The 16,657-nt window shown below is 41.9% G+C and overlaps 1 pseudogene; it reads right to left on the bottom strand.

Moving 5' to 3' along the window:
* Nucleotides 1–8,166, bottom strand: part of LOC115478392 — a 28,588-nt pseudogene extending 20,422 nt beyond the window's left edge.
* Between the last annotated feature and the right edge of the window lie 8,491 nt (nucleotides 8,167–16,657).

The following is a 16,657-nucleotide window of genomic DNA, read 5'->3' as shown; positions in this document are numbered from 1 at the left end:
TGGGTGTAAATACTTGTGCCCAAAGTTAGGTGAAAAATGCTCGCTAAGCTCTGCACTGAGCATCCTTTCCAGAATACTAGCTTAGCGCAAATGATCCCGGTGCCTAACTCAACGAGTCTGTGTTGCGCTTACAAAATGACCTTCTTTTGAACTCTCCATCAGTTATTGGCTACAGACTATCAACTACTAGGAAATGGCTTTGGAATGCACTTAAGGAACGCGTCACTTTTAAGGTATGCACGTTAGTCCACAAGATCATTCACGGTGAAGCCCCAGCCTACAGGTCCGAGTTGATAGACCTACCACCCAGAAATGCTAAAAGATCATCCCGAACATACCTCAACCTCCACTTCCCTAATTGCAAGGGCGTGAAATACAAGACGCTACACGCGTCAACCTTTTCTCACATGAGCACGCAGCTTTGGAATACACTGCCGCGCAACTTAAGAACGATTTACGAACAAGCTTCCTTCCGCAAATTATTGAAGACCCATCTGTTTGAAATAACTTACGGAAAGAGCCAAAACATAGAGTCCACACTCACTGTTCTGACCCTCATCCCCCGTAATTCCACATCACTCATACACTTACTCACAGAAATATGTACACCATATGTCTTTGTGTCTTAATACTGCCCTTTAAGCTTCCCATTGTCTCCTTCCAATGTTTCTATGTTTGATGTCCCATTGTTATATTCCTAACGACACTTCGATGGTCTCACATAACTTGTACAATGTAACCCATAACCAAGTTGTAACAAATGTATTTCCATTATTCATATCTTATTGTAAGCCACACTGAGCCCGCAAAGAGGGGGATACAATACTATAAATAAAAAATAAAAATATTTTTCTATATTTCTTGGCTGGTGACTCCTAGAAAGGAGCCGATGGTCAAAACAGGCACAGAACAGCATAACGCAAGGCCTATAACGCAAAAAGGAATGCAGAAAAAATTCTATGCAAATTATAAGCATAGTTAATTAGCATTAAGAAACCTAAAGCAAAGAGAGGACTTTGCCTGGCACAATGTCCTCAAAGGCTCTGCAGTCACACCTCAGCGCCTCTCTTCTGTGCTTTTAACATCAGCCCTTTCACAAATTGTTCCACTTTAATTTTTTGAAGGGCTCATGTTTAAGCACAGAAAAAAACAGGTGCCAATGTGTGATTTCACTTTCCTCTTTCTCGCACACATGCTTGGTTCTCATTAGCAGCACGAGCTTCCTTCCACTTGCAAAAGAAGAGAAAAAACTGACAAGAAATTTTCTGAAAACTATGCCGTCGGTGAGCTGGAGGTCAAGTTTCAGTGTTATGGGCATCATTTCCTCCTGCATTCAGAAGGAATAATAACTGACCTCATTAGCATCCATTTAAATGCTTTTCAATACAAGCTGCGCAATGTTTAGCCCTCACGTTAACACCTGCGCTCCAGCCCTTTAAATATTCTGCACTGAAATCAGGCGCTAACTGCTTTTTAACGGTGGCTCATCTAAACCCACCATCTTCGACTCCTCTCTCTCCTTCTCTGCACATATTCAGCAGACTGCTAAAACCTGTCGTTTCTTTCTCTATAATATCAGCAAAATTAGCCCTTTCCTTTCTGAGCACACTGCCAGAACCCTCATCCACACTCTTATCACCTCTCGCTTAGACTATTGCAACTTGCTTCTCACAGGTCTCCCACTTAGCCATCTCTCTCCTCTTCAATCTGTTCAAAATTCTGCTGCACGACTAATATTCCGCCAGTGTCATTATGCTCATATTAGCCCTCTCCTCAAGTCACTTCACTGGCTTCCTATCCGTTTCCGCATACAGTTCAAACTCCTCTTATTGACTTATAAGTGCATTCACTCTGCAGCTCCTCAGTACCTCTCCACTCTCATTTCTCCCTACACTCCTCCCCGGAACTCTGTTCACTGGGTAAATCTCTCTATCTGCACCCTTCTCCACTGCTAACTCCAGACTCCGTTCCTTTTATCTTGCTGCACCATATGCCTGGAATAGACTTCCTGAGCCAGTACGTCAAGCTCCATCTCTGGCCGTCTTCAAATCTAAGCTAAAGCCCACCTTTTGATGCTGCTTTTAACTCCGAACCCTTATTCACTTGTTCAGAACCCTTATTTCATCATCCTCACTTTAATATTCCCTTATCTCTTGTCTGTCCTAATTAGATTGTAAACTCTGTCGAGCAGGGACTGTCTCTTCATGTTCAAAGTGTACAGCGCTGTGTACGTCTAGTAGCGCTTTAGAAATGATAAGTAGTAGTAGTAGCAGTTTCTACCTGTACTTGAAATCATTTTTCCGCAAGGCCTTCACTTTGGCACATTAAGGGCTGGATTCAGTAAATAACACTCAAATTTGGTGCTGAAACAACTCAGTACGAAGTGTGATTGTATAAAGGGATTTGCCCTTTACAGCACTGCACTTACCCCTGAATTCTATATAGCGTGGCAAGAGATCCACACAAATCCAGGCATATTCTATAACAATGCATGTAATTTAATTGGCTTAACAAACTACTTAGCATTGATAACAGACTTAACAAGCAATAATGAACACTAATTGTCAATAATTAGAATTTATGTGCACAACTTGCTAAGTGTGTTCTGTAACGCATTGGGCATAACTTCTAATGTGTGTAGAAAAATGGGTTTCTCATGGCGTTCCAAAATTTACACACGCAGTTATAGAATATGTGCCACTGCACATAAATCTACATGCTGGGATTTACGCCATGTTTTTGGTGGTGTAATTTTAGGTTTAGATCATTTCTTACTTCTTGCTCCTTCTGTGTTCACCGGTGGGATGCTTCCTCTGCTGCTTACCCTCTCTCTTGTGGTGTCCCCAAGCTCAGACCTAGAACCAATTCTTTTCAATATTTACCTTGCTCCTCTGTTATCTCTATATAATAGTTGGGTTTCTCCTTGTTTTGTCTATGCAGATGACAATCAGCTACTTTGTGCAGTTGACTCTCTCTCTCTCCTTCCTTCATGTCTGGCCATTCCTTGAGGTTAGACCCTATCACCACTTGCCTTTTTTCTAATAGTCATAAACTAAACTCTGCTAAATCTGACGCAATCACCTTTTCAGGAGGGAAATCCCTCACCCATTCTATTGTTCCTACTATTCTGGGTACCCCTATTCCTTTGAAGGATTCTGTGAGAGTCTTTGTGTAACTGTTGATAGGAACCTGAGCCCTTCTCAGTGAACTTCATTCATCACTTGACGCTGGTGATATTATTCTTTTGGTCTCTCTCGATCTGTCTTCTAGCTTTTGATGTGGTTGACTACGCGCTTCTCCTTTTCCGCTTGAATCTATAGGGCTTTCTGGTACTGTGCTCTCTTGGTTTTCTTCTTTTCCTCGCAGCTCATTCATTCTCAGTGTCCACTTCCTCTTCTTTGTTCATGGATATCCCTCTTCATTGTGGGGTCCCCCAAGGATTGATTATATCTCCTTTACTTTTCAATATTTTTCTGGGCCCTTTAGCTACCTTGATACAGAATTTTAATATAAGGTTCTTTATCTATTCAGATGATATTCTCTACCTCACCTTTTCAACCCAACTTGAGGCATCTTCAGCCTTGTTTATCCACTTTTTCCCAATGGTTAACTGATATAGGTTGTTCTTAACACCTCTAAAACGGTTGGTTACCTGTTGGATCACTGGCCATTCTCTAAAACCATCCTTGGTACCACTACTGTTTAATACATCTATTCCTGCAGTAGATTAATTTCACTCCCTGATGCTATTCTGGATTCAAACCTCTCATTTGACGGTCAAGTTTCACAGGTTCTTCAGCGTGGCTTTCTCTCTCTCCATCACCTTCATGCAGTTTCTAAATTTGTTGACTTTTTCACTTTGGCATACATTGGTTCATGCATTTTTTCATTTCTCACCTAGATTACTGTAATACTATATACCCTGGTTTAACAGCCTATCAGCAAACCTTTCACAATGCCACTGCTCATTTTTATGTAAAGATTATAGGAATGACCTAGCATCCCCATTATTAATCACATTTTGGATCTAGACAAACCAAAGACACAGAAATAGAAGTCATACCAGCTGTGGTTTCTCCTCTTTCCCCGAGGATTACCCTGAGTTTCTCCTGTTTATTCTTTCACTTGTTTCCTTATATCGCCTTTCGATAATAGTGTTCCCTTACCTCCAAGGAAGCAGGAGAAAGAAGCCCTGTGCCCTTGGGCCGCACCACCTTCTCTACCTTGGACAACCAAGGGTACAGGAGGAGAAAATTGATACAGAAGTTCAGAAAACAGCTCTCATCATGTCCTCCTGGTTCATTGCTTTGAGGGTGGGGTGAAAGTCTCTGGCTGCTTGTCTGTTGTTGCTTAAGCAAGCCTCATTTCTGAAATCTGCATGCACAGACTTTCTAAAGGATAGCGGAAAGCTCTGGCTGCACTGAGTGATCAATGCAGGCATAGGCAGCTGCCTACTGTAAAGCCCCCCTCTTGCCTCTAAAAGGAGCTAAACACTTCAGAAGAGTCTGAAAGCCCTTCTGGCAAGGGAACCACACTCCAGAGTATATTTTTTCTCTTTTATAATCATGCTAAAATTTATTAGCGTAAATAAATGATTACAATAAAAATTATTTTATTCCCAGTGTTACAGAAAATTGAATTCTTATTTATATCAGTCTAAATTTCAGCATAATCAAAATAAAATCTCTCTCTCTCTCTCTGTCTGTTTCCTTTGGAAACTATCAGAATCTGACTGATACGAGATGTGCTTAGCCAGAATACTGAAGCTTCCCCTGTGTCTTAGCTTCTTAATGCCTTTTATATTTTTTCTCTTACTTATCTGGTATTCTTCAACCCTGCCCTCTAAGGTCACCTTAACATAACTCTGCTTCTTTGGGATTTTTTCACCATTATTCATCATTTGCCCTTTGTAAACTCAAATCTCCCTGAATATCTACCACTGTCCTTCTCTGAAAGTGCTTCTCTGTATTATGTCCAAGCCTATGTCCAAAGCCTGTTTAAATACAAGCAGACACTTGTTAAAGTTTATGGTTCATTACTTGGGCTAAGCAAGCCTGCCTGTTGTTAACTTGTTCCTGAAAAGACCAAGAAGACACAGACTAGCTGCAGATCATAGATAAAGGAATAAGTTACATATACAAAGCTGGGACAAGCAGTACAAAATGCTTTGCTCCCTGGATCTTGTCGGGTGATTGTGACCTGGATTGGCTACTGTCTGAGACAGGGTGCTGGGCTAGATGGACCTTTGGTCTGTCCCAGTGTGGCGATGCTTATGTCTTATCTGCAAAACCAGACAGCTCTATATTAAACACTAGTACTATTTAGCATTTCTATAGTGCTACAAGGCATACGCAGCGCTGCACAAACATAGAAGAAAGACGGTCCCTGCTCAAAGAGCTTACAATCTAATAGACAAAAAAAAAGTAAGCAAATCAAATCAATTAATGTGTACAGGAAGGAGGAGAGGAGGGTAGGTGGAGGCGAGTGATTGTAAGCTCTGTTGAGCAGGGACTGTCTTTTTCATGTTGATTTGTACAGCGCTGCGTAAGTCTAGTAGTGCTATAGAAATGTTTAATAGTAGTTGTAGTAGTAGCGAGTGGTTACGAGTCAAAAGCAATGTTAAAGAGGTGGGCTTTCAGTCTAGATTTAAAGGTGGCCAAGGATGGGGCAAGACGTAGGGGCTCAGGAAGTTTATTCCAGGCGTAGGGTGCAGCGAGACAGAAGACGTGAAGTCTGGAGTTGGCAGTAGTGGAGAAGGGAACAGATAAGAAGGATTTATCCATGGAGCGGAGTGCACGGGAAGGGGTGTAGGGAAGGACGAGTGTGGAGAGATACTGGGGAGCAGCAGTGACATTTTGTGTTTTTTCTCGATAGTGTACACTTTGCAAAGAGGATACAATCTTAACCACATGAATCTTGAAATACAAATGAAAACTAAGCAAAGCACAATGAAACGAACAATGCTGCAAATGGCACAGGATATGAAACCAAACATTTTTGGGCCTGCCCATACTTAATATGTATCACACTTGGCCTCTGGCTAATATCCAAGGCCAAAATCTGAGCTTTGAGTGAAGCACTGGCCCTTCTTGACCTTCGGCTATAAAATATCGGGGGGGGGGGGGGGGGATGGAGTAATGTCCAGTCATCCAACCTGTTTTGTCAGACGTTGATGTGATAACCAATGCCAAAGTGGGAGAGAATTAAAGCGGCTGCTTAAAGAACCCACATTCATAGCTTCACAAGCAGCTCACACACATGGAGTATTCTGGCTGTACATAAGACATACACAGGCTTTCATCTTGTTCCCTTGCTAATGATTCACTTTTCCAGATAGCCACCTAAGCACACGTAGAAAGTGCAGGCGAGCTTTACTTTACTTTGAATTTCTAGACTGCTTGCACCAACAGTTCAAAGCGGTTTACAAACTTACAAAAGAGGTAACCAAGACAGTCACTCAGGAGTTACAGGCAATATCAGCAAATATAAGTTACAGTAAAATCATATAAATCTAAGATAAAAATCATTTTAAAAGAATAGCGTTGAGACATTTTTTAAATAAAGTGTAACTATGAATATTACCCAAGCTAAATGCCAAATCTATCCAAGCTCTAGGGACTTGGTAAGCCAAGAATTATTCAAAAACACTGAATTTTTTAATCCCTTTAGGTGACAGAAAAACGAAAGGGGAGAAATTGTCGTCGATTCTTCTCCTTAGCATTGAACATAAACCACATAAAAAATTAAATAGCTTGGACAATCCACTGTTAAAACTTTAAGCAATACGCAAGCAAATTTAAATCCTCCTCTCCTCTATTGGAAACCAATGCAATTCTACATATAAATGAGAAACATGATTATGTAATGAATAAATTAATCATGATGCCGTATTTTCAATTGATTGCAATTTTCATAACTGAGCACTTGGAGCCCCTAAAAACAGGAGGTTACAGTAATGTAATTTGGATAATCTATATATATAAAAGGCACTTTGAAGCCTCAAGCCGGAAACTTGAGGCGCCCGAGATATCCGGTTTGGCCTGCAGGCTCCAGTCACTGTAGCTCCGCCCTCGCGTCAAAACGCGATGATGCGAGGGCGGGGCGGCCCTCGCGTCAAAACGCGATGATGTTGAGAGCGGGGCGGCCCTCGCATCAAAACGCGATGACGTTGAGGGCGGGGCAGCCCTCGCAACCACGTCACTGAGGGACGAAGGGACGAAGAGGAGAGGTGTGCTACTCGGAACGGAGGCACGGAGGGGGTGTCTGCAACTCGGGAGGGAGGGAGGACGGGAGGGGGGGGGATTACCCTGCTAGCGCCCGTTTCATTTTTGCCAGAAACGGGCATTTCTTACTAGTAATAATAATGATTGTACTAATTCCTCAAATTGGATTGTCCCAAAACTTTTTCTTATTCATCTTAGTTTTCTCAACAAAAAGAATTAACTTTTTATCAACATTGAGACATGAAAACTGAACAATAATGTCTGTTCTAAATAAACTCCTAATAATTTACCCCCGTTTACAAAGCCGCTAATGCCGACACAGCCCACTTTGAATGGGTCGTGTCAGCCTTGTCGAGTGGCAACTGCTAGTGTGGTTTTGTAAACAGGGGGGGGGTTAGTTGTTGGTTGTAGCAGATACTGAATATTATCAACCAAAATCTGATTCTCCAGAGGATCCAGAATTAGAACTGGTCTATAATCTAAGAGTAAAAATTTAGTCTTGTCTGAGTTCAGTTTTAATTTATATCTCCTCATCCATGAGCTTATAGAAGTCTAAACACATTTTTTTTTTACCAATCCTGATAGCTGTGATAAGGAAGAAAATACTGGAATTATGACTGAAACAATGTGAGTCAGGTCTGTTGCTGGGGCAGAGGAAACATTCACAGCCCCAGAGGTGGAGAAGCCATCGTCATCCCTAGATGACGACACTGAGTGATCCTTGGTCCAGAATCAATCACTGAATAAACCAAGCTAGCTATGTTAAGAGAAAGTGGAGAAATCCTTGGGGTGCCAAATCCCAGCCTGGTTCCATTTATCTGGAAGACCAAAGCAGTGGGAAGAAACTTCCAGGTGAAAATAAGGAGAAATCGAGTACCTCTATGTCGTCCTGACTGTCCAGCGAGGACTGCCGGGCAGTTCTCTTCACCAAACGTGTCCTGGTGTGTCCTGCAGAATACCACACTGGGCTGGCTCGCACCTCTGTCCAGTCCACGTGCAGGGTTGTGTCTACCGCCACTGTAAAAACAAAAGGTGGGAGTCAAAAGCTGCCAGTGGCCAAGGCAGAAGACAACTTACACTACGAATGGAGCAATAGTGAACAATTCCCAACCCCTCAAACAAGGAGTGGACTGTGGCATGTACAGTGCAGCATGCTTTGTCCTGGAGAAAAGAGAGCTGCCCTTTCCAGATTAAAACAACAGAGCCTTGACTATACTGGCAAAGTAAGGAATGGAAGCTTGTTAACCTCCCTACCACACACCAATCATTTGAAGAGATATTTAATAGAGGACCTGTGGGTATCACTGGAGTTACTACCCTTCCATTTTTCAAGTATGTTATTAATCAAAGCATACAAACAGATTTGAAATTCATCCTTTTAAATGAACATCTTAATTTCTCAGTTTTGGGTGTACATGTGTTTAACAGTAAGGGAAAATGTATAATATATGGTTGCAGGTACGTTCCCCTTGATGTTCCCAACAGTACGTCAAAGTCTGTATCTAGTTGGTGGCCTGGGCAGCCTTCTTTTCTGTCAGCCCATAAGACTGAATGGTTGGTGGCTTGTTTTAGTGGGAAGATATGGAGAACTTTTTCACCCCTAGGTAGTCCAGGGAAGAAGGAGAGAAGATTTATTCAGTGTACCTGAGGTGACATCCAGACAGCCCTGCCATTTTTAACTGTAACAGGCAGGAGGAGAAAAGATTTGTTTTATATCTGATAACAAAAATCCCTGCAAAGCCACAGTTTCTATCACCTAGACATAAGTATATAAGTACATAAAAGGTCCATCAAGCCCAGCATCCTGTTTCCAACAGTGGCCAATCCAGATCACAAGTACCTGGCAAGATCTCAAAACAGTACAATACTATGCTGCTTATCCTAGAAATACAAAAAATGAAACCAAAATGGCTCTGCTTTGTCTAATGTATCTTTCTAGAAATACACAACGTTTAAAAGACAAAACAATTTACTGCAACAGGAATATATTTGTTATTGAAGGCGTCTCATACCGTCACAAAGACATATTTATGTCATACTTCTTTCAAGCTTTCATGCTTGTGACTTTGTATAATCATAGACCACCTCCAGCCAACCAGTAGTGCACACTTATCTGCCTATAATCAAACCATCAGTGTCCATATACCTGTGTGCTTACTCAAATAAATATTTTTTTTTTTTTAAGAATTTTTAGTGCGCTACTGTTCAAAAATTTAGGCACTGTTGGAATAAATTTTCTTGTAGTGCAAAAAATCAACTTATCTTAATGTCTCTGGACATAGCAAGCCATATTTCAATCTTCTTAAGCTTATCGCATTTCCAGAGTTCAATTTGTCAAACATTCATGTAGTCTCCGGTATCGTTATAAGCCCGACAGGACCCTGTTTCGCGGTCAACTGCTTTCTCAAGGGCATATGTCTTTCAACAGCATCTGATACCGGTACCACTTTAGCCTTTCCTCATAGGGAAGTCATCCCATCCCCTTTATCATTTTCATCACCCTTTGCTGTACTTTTCTAAATTCCATTCTGACTTTGCCATCAAAATCTGTCTTTGGAACCTCTCCCGCCACTGACCATATCTGACAAAGGAGGGCCTATTTCTGCCAATGCCTGCAGCTGCCCCAATGAGAGAGAAGGAATCAGCCCGTCTATACCCAACTGGTTAGACACTCGTGGCACTTGCAAGGTCAAGTATTCAGGGACTAGGGCAAGTGACCTCCGAAGAGGTTGCTGGCTTGCTATAGTGAGAAGGTGTGGGGATCTGTCTCACCCCAGTTAGTCTCTCAAGGGAAGGAGCAAAGAAGAGTCTCAGGACACTTAGCCAGACCATCCAGGCAGCCCATATACCGCTACTATGGGTAGGGTTACCATACGTCCGGTTTTACTCGGACATGTCCTCTTTTTCCAGCCTGCCTGTTTGTCTGGGTATGTGAACAAATGGGCAGGCTGGAATTGGACATCCTACAGTGTCCTCAAAAAGAAGACAAGTCAGTTTCCTGTTTGCTACTGGCGCCACTTCAAAATGACTGCCGAGACTTCAAACGGCAGCCTTGTGAGACTTCCAGAAGTCTTGCGAGGTCACCGCTTGAAGTGTTGGCAGCCATTTTGAAGTGGCACCGGCAAAAAGCAGGCAGCAGCATCACCAGGCAGGAAAGAGTGGGCTCCATTCCTGCCCCGAAGAGGCCACTAGACCACCAGGGCACGAGTCGATAACATAAGGTAGAGGAGAGGAAGAGATGTGGAATGTGGGTAGAGGGTAAGGGGTGAGGGAGCTGTAAAAAAAGGTGGGTGGAGGGAGGCTGGAAAATGATTTGGGGGGGGGGGGGAAATTTATAGAAGGGGATGGTTTTCTTTGGGGGGGTCAAGTCAAGATGACTATGTGGCGAGGGGGTGGGGAAACAGCGTGGCTATTGGTGTCCTTTTTTGGTCAGGGCATATAAGGTAACCCAATACTACATCTTTGCCAGAATGGAGGGAATAACTAAAGGAGGAAACATTTTTAACTGTACCAGGCTACAGCAGCTATGTCATACATTTGTGTTGACTATCAATTTATCTATAACATCTCACTGAACTGTAATCATCATCTGTTTATATACCATCAGCCTAACCTGCATAGCCTTGAGTTTAAGAAGTGTGAGCAGGAAGAATGGAGACTTGGTGGTTACTGACTTTCGGAATTGGTCCAGAACTTTTTCTATGCAGAACATGCATTGAATCTATGAATGTATTATAGAAACTTATGTGACCCCTGATGAAGGTTTTCCCAAAACTTGACCAGGTTGGGTCCTGTTTCCTCTAAAGTTGACTTTTGGATAAACTCTTGCAGTGTTTCTCCTTCCTTGGATTTGCTGCTGCTGCTGTTTGGTTGTCAGTTAAAATTTATAATACACTTAAACCCATCTACCCAAACAATAACAAAATTATTATATATATATATTATTACATTTTTTTAGTGCTCAGTATAATCAATGACTCTGTGCCTTATGCTAGAGATGAAACGCCTTCAGCAACAAACCAGACACTCATTACTACACATCATACCACCACCCTTCCTGCCTGCCTTATTCTAAAAATTGTCCAATACTTGTATGCCACTAATCTTGTATTTAAAGGTATCAGGCAGAGTTCAACTGCGGTGATGTCCTTCTTCAAAAGTGTCTTTTCCAATGTTGACATTGGCGAGTGCATAATGTGTTGGGAACAGGAAGGAACATATGCATGAGATATTAGTGCCAGGGGTGAACTGGGAAATTACAGACCTGTAAGCCTGACTTCAGTGCTGGGGAAAATAGTGGAAACTATTATAAAGAATGAAATTATGGAACACTTAGACAAACATGGTTTAATGGGATAGAGTCTGCATGGGCTCAGCCAAGGGAAGTATTGCCTCACCAATTTGCTTCATTTTCTTGATAGCGTAAATAAATGTGGATAAAGGTGAGTGGGTTGATGTAATGTATTGAGATTTTCAGAAAGCTTTTGACAAAGTATGTCATGAGAGACTCCTGTGAAAATTAAAAAGTCAAGGGATAGGAGGCAATGTCCTTTTGTGGATTAGGAATTGGTTACTGGACAGAAAACAGAGGGTAAGATTAAATGGCTATTTTTCTCAATGGAGGAGGGTGAATAGTGGAATGCCAGAAGGATCTGTTCTGGGACCAGTGCTGTTTAACATATTTATAAATGATCTGGAAAATGGAATGAGTGAGGTGTTTAAATTTGTAGATGACACAAACTATTCAAAGTTGTCAAAACACATGCGGATTGAGAAAAATTGCAGGAAGACCTTAGGAAGCTGGAAGACTGGGCAGCAAAATGGCAGATGAAATTTAATGTAGACAAATACAAAGTGATGCACATTGGGAAGAATAATCTGAATCATAGTTGCCTGATGCTAGGGTCCACCTTAGGAGTCAGCACTCAAGAAAAAGATCAAGGTGTAGTTGTAGACGCTGAAATCTTCTGCCCAATGTGTAGCTGCAGCAAAAACACAAACCGGATGCTAGGAATTTTTAGGAAAGAGATGGTGAATACGACCAAAAATACTATAATGCCTCTGTATTACTCCATGGTGCAACTGCACCTTGAGTATTGCATTCAATTCTGGTCACTGTATCTGAAAAAAGATATAGTGGAATTAGAAAAGGTTCAAAGAAGAGCGACCAAAATGATAAAGGGGATGGAACTGCTCCCATATGAGGAAAGGCTAAAGAGGTTAGGGTTCTTCCACTTGGAAAAGAGTTGGCTGAGGGAGGATATGAATGAGGTCTATAAAATTATGAGTGGTGGAGAACAGGTAGAAGTGAATCTATTTTTTACTCTTTCAAAAAGTACGAAGAGCAGGGGACACTCGATGAAATTACATAGAAATACTTTAAAAACAAATAGGAAATATTTTCACTCAAAGAATAGTTAAGCTCTGGAACTCTTTGCCATTGGATATGATAACAGCGGTCAGCGTATCTGGGTTTAAAAAAAAGGTTTGGACAAGTTCCTGGAGGAAATGTCCATAGTCTGTTATTGAGATGGACATGGGGGAAGCCACTGCTTGCCCTGGGATTGGTAGCATGGAATGTTGCTACTATTTGGGTTTCTGCCGGGTACTTGTGACCTGGATTGGCCACTGTTGGAAGCAGGATACTGGGCTAGATGGACCATTGTTATGACCCAGTATGACTATTCTTATGTTCTAGCATCACTTGTAGCCAGACAGCATCACACTCGTCATAACGAGACAGCGCAACAGCACATCCAGTCAAACAGTATCACATGCATGAAAAGCAAAAACATGGTACAACATGACATGCAGCCAGACAGCATCATATGCTTTGCAATCAAACACAGCATAGCATCACATGGAGCCACACAGCATCACATACATTGCAAGCAGAGAACAGCACAACATTACATGCAGTTTCACAGCATCACATGCATTACAGAGACACTGCAACATCACATGCAGTTTCATAGCATCACATGCACCGTAAGCAGAGACACTGCAACATCACATGCAGTTTCACAGCATCACATGCATTACAGAGACACTGCAACATCACATGCAGTTTCATAGCATCACATGCACCGTAAGCAGAGACACTGCAACATCACATGCAGTTTCACAGCATCACGTGCATTACAGAGACACTGCAACATCACATGCAGTTTCACAGCATCACATGCACCGTAAGCAGAGACACTGCAACATCACATGCAGTTTCACAGCATCACATGCACCGTAAGCAGAGACACTGCAACATCACATGCAGTTTCACAGCATCACATGCATTACAGAGACACTGCAACATCACATGCAGTTTCATAGCATCACATGCACCGTAAGCAGAGACACTGCAACATTACATGCAGTTTCACAGCATCACATGCATTACAGAGACACTGCAACATCACATGCAGTTTCATAGGATCACATGCATTACAGAGACACTGCAACATCACATGCAGTTTCACATCATCACATGCATTACAGAGACACTGCAACATCACATGCAGTTTCATAGCATCACATGCATTACAGAGACACTGCAACATCACATGCAGTTTCACAGCATCACATGCACTGTAGAGACACTGCAACATTACATGCAGTTTAATTGCATGACATGCACCGTAAGCAGAGACACTGCAACATCTCATGCAGTTTCATAGCATCACATGCACCATAAGCAGAGACACTGCAACATCACATGCAGTTTCACAGCATCACATGCACTGTAGAGACACTGCAACATCACATGCAGTTTCATTGCATGACATGCACCATAAGCAGAGACACTGCAACATCTCATGCAGTTTCACAGCATCACATGCATTACAGAGACACTGCAACATCACATGCAGTTTCATAGCATCACATGCACTGCAGAGACACTGCAACATCACATGCAGTTTCATTGCATGACATGCACCATAAGCAGAGACACTGCAACATCTCATGCAGTTTCACAGCATCACCTGCACCATGAGCAGATGCGTTGCAACATCACATGCAGTTTCATTGCATCATGTGCACTGCAAGCAGTGACACAGCACATCACATGCAGTCACAAAGCAATTTATCCAGTCTTGCTGTAATGTTAGTCCTATGACATTGCGTGCAGTTTGACAGTGTGATGGAGGCTTACAAATTCATGAGCAGTCTCACAACATTGGCTTCACTTTCACAGAATCACATCCAGTCTCACAGCAACCTGCTCCCATTGGAAACCAGTGTTAGGAATACCTGGGGAATTCAGTTACTATGACAATGAAAAAGGAAAACTTTGAGAAAAGAAATGGCATCCGTAGGTGTAGGTGATGTTTACAAGCTCTACCAACTATACTGCGAATTCATGAGATCAGGAGTCCCTGCCTTCTTCAGGATGCAGCTCTGTACAACATGAGGCCGCTAATCCTACTTATAAGACCTCCTCCCCCACCCCCCATTCTTTAACATTTTATGTAGAATCTATTTCTAGATGAGATATTTGTTCTTAACACACCTGATCCGAGAACTCTGTGCTGGGGAAGTATTTGTGTGTGGAATAGAGAGAGTGAATGCCCACCTCCCCTAAATTTAGTTAAAAGGACACATTCTGTATCAGAACTGAGGAGAAGAGACACCTCACAACTCAGGTGCTGAATAAAAGATTAACGGCACTATAGCAAGTAAAGATTCAGTCAGCTCCTTTGTGAAAGTGAATACCCTCCGCAAACAAAGAGGGGGAGACACAATAATTTAGAGAAATGGGTCCATTAAGTCAGGACCCAACAATTCTGGTCAAACACATCTCAAAAAAGATATAGTGGAATTAGAAAAGGTACAGAGAAGGGCGACGAAAATGATAAAGGGGATGGGACGACTTCCCTATGAGGAAAGGCTAAAGCGGCTAGGGCTCTTCAGCTTGCAGAAAAGGCGGCTGAGGGGAGATATGATAGAGATCTATAAAATAATGAGTGGAGTTGAACGGGTAGATGTGAAGCGTCTGTTCACGCTTTCCAAAAATACTAGGACTAGGGGGCATGCGATGAAGCTACAATGTAGTAAATTTAAAATGAATCCGAGAAACTTTTTCTTCACTCAACGTGTAATTAAACTCTGGAATTCGTTGCCAGAGAATGTAGTAAAAGCAGTCAGCTTAGCAGAGTTTTAAAAAGGTTTGGATGGCTTCCTAAAGGAAAAGTCCATAGGCCATTATTAAAATGGACTTGGGGAAAATCCACTGCTTATTTCTAGGATAAGCAGCATAGTATTGTACTGTTTTGAGATCTTGCCAGCTACTTGTGACCTAGATTGGCCATTGTTGGAAACAGGATGCTGGGCTTGATGGACCTTTGGTCTGTCCCAGTATGGCAATACTTATGTACACACTGTAAAGAGGGGTAGCACATGGTGAAGCTTCACCACCCAGGGACAAAATCCAGTGCAGTATAATAGAAAATCAGTCAATAAGACAGAACAGAGACCAAAGATAGTCTACAAGCATCACAAAAGCCCATCAAAGACTTATGGACAAATGTCTGAAGCCAAATACAGTCCAGATGAAACTGTACCAGACAATATCCCAATTCCACTCATTTGTCCTTGTAAAAACACTAAGACACTCCACGAACATATGTTCAACTCAAATAAGGGCAAGATCCAAATGAATCATTTTCTTTTAAACCATGGATGAAGCAGCCTCCCTGCTCTATATCCTTATCCTCTGGCGAAAAATATTAGAATGACGTTTACTACATAAAATTTCACACATGTTGTGTGACTCAGTTCAGAGCTTCAAATACCTCCTGCTGAAGTAAGACCACCATGAACAAAGATGGTGATAGTTGAAATCACAAGCTTGCCATCCTGACCTGAGAAAGGGGTCGTCAACAGTGTATTAGTGCATTAGGGGTCTTTGACACCTTATATTCCTATTGTATAATCTCTTCATAGAATCTATTACTGGCATGGAATTGATTGGAGTCCACTGATCTTTATTTGACAAATGAAATTGGTTTGGTTAGTAAGGGTAGGAATATTATCGACTTATTATATTGGCCTATTTTATTTGTTATTGTTACTTAGATAATTTGTGAACCGCGTTGACCCTGAATGGAGATATGGCAGTATGCATGTCTTTATTGATATTGATTAGGTTATTCTAAAATCAGCTTAGAATCTTTTCTTTCATTTATTTGATAATCTTAATTTCTAGACTTTGAAGTGGAGTAACAAAATAACACGCAGGGCCAAAGAGACAGGCAGAACTCAGGAGTCTCATTGCGTGGATGAGACGATGGTGCAGGGAGGAAGGTTTAGATTTGTTAGGAACTGGGCAACATTCTGGGGAAGGGGGAGCCTATTCCGAAAGGATGGGCTCCACCTTAACCAGGGTGGGACCAGGCTGCTGGTGTCAGCATTTAAAAAGGAGATAGAGCAGCTTTTAAACT

The sequence above is a fragment of the Microcaecilia unicolor genome, chromosome 10 (genome assembly GCF_901765095.1).
Source record: "Microcaecilia unicolor chromosome 10, aMicUni1.1, whole genome shotgun sequence".
Classification (NCBI taxonomy): Eukaryota; Metazoa; Chordata; class Amphibia; order Gymnophiona; family Siphonopidae; genus Microcaecilia; species Microcaecilia unicolor.
Note: the sequence above shows the minus strand (reverse complement) of the source record. Positions and strands in the feature narration are given on the sequence as shown.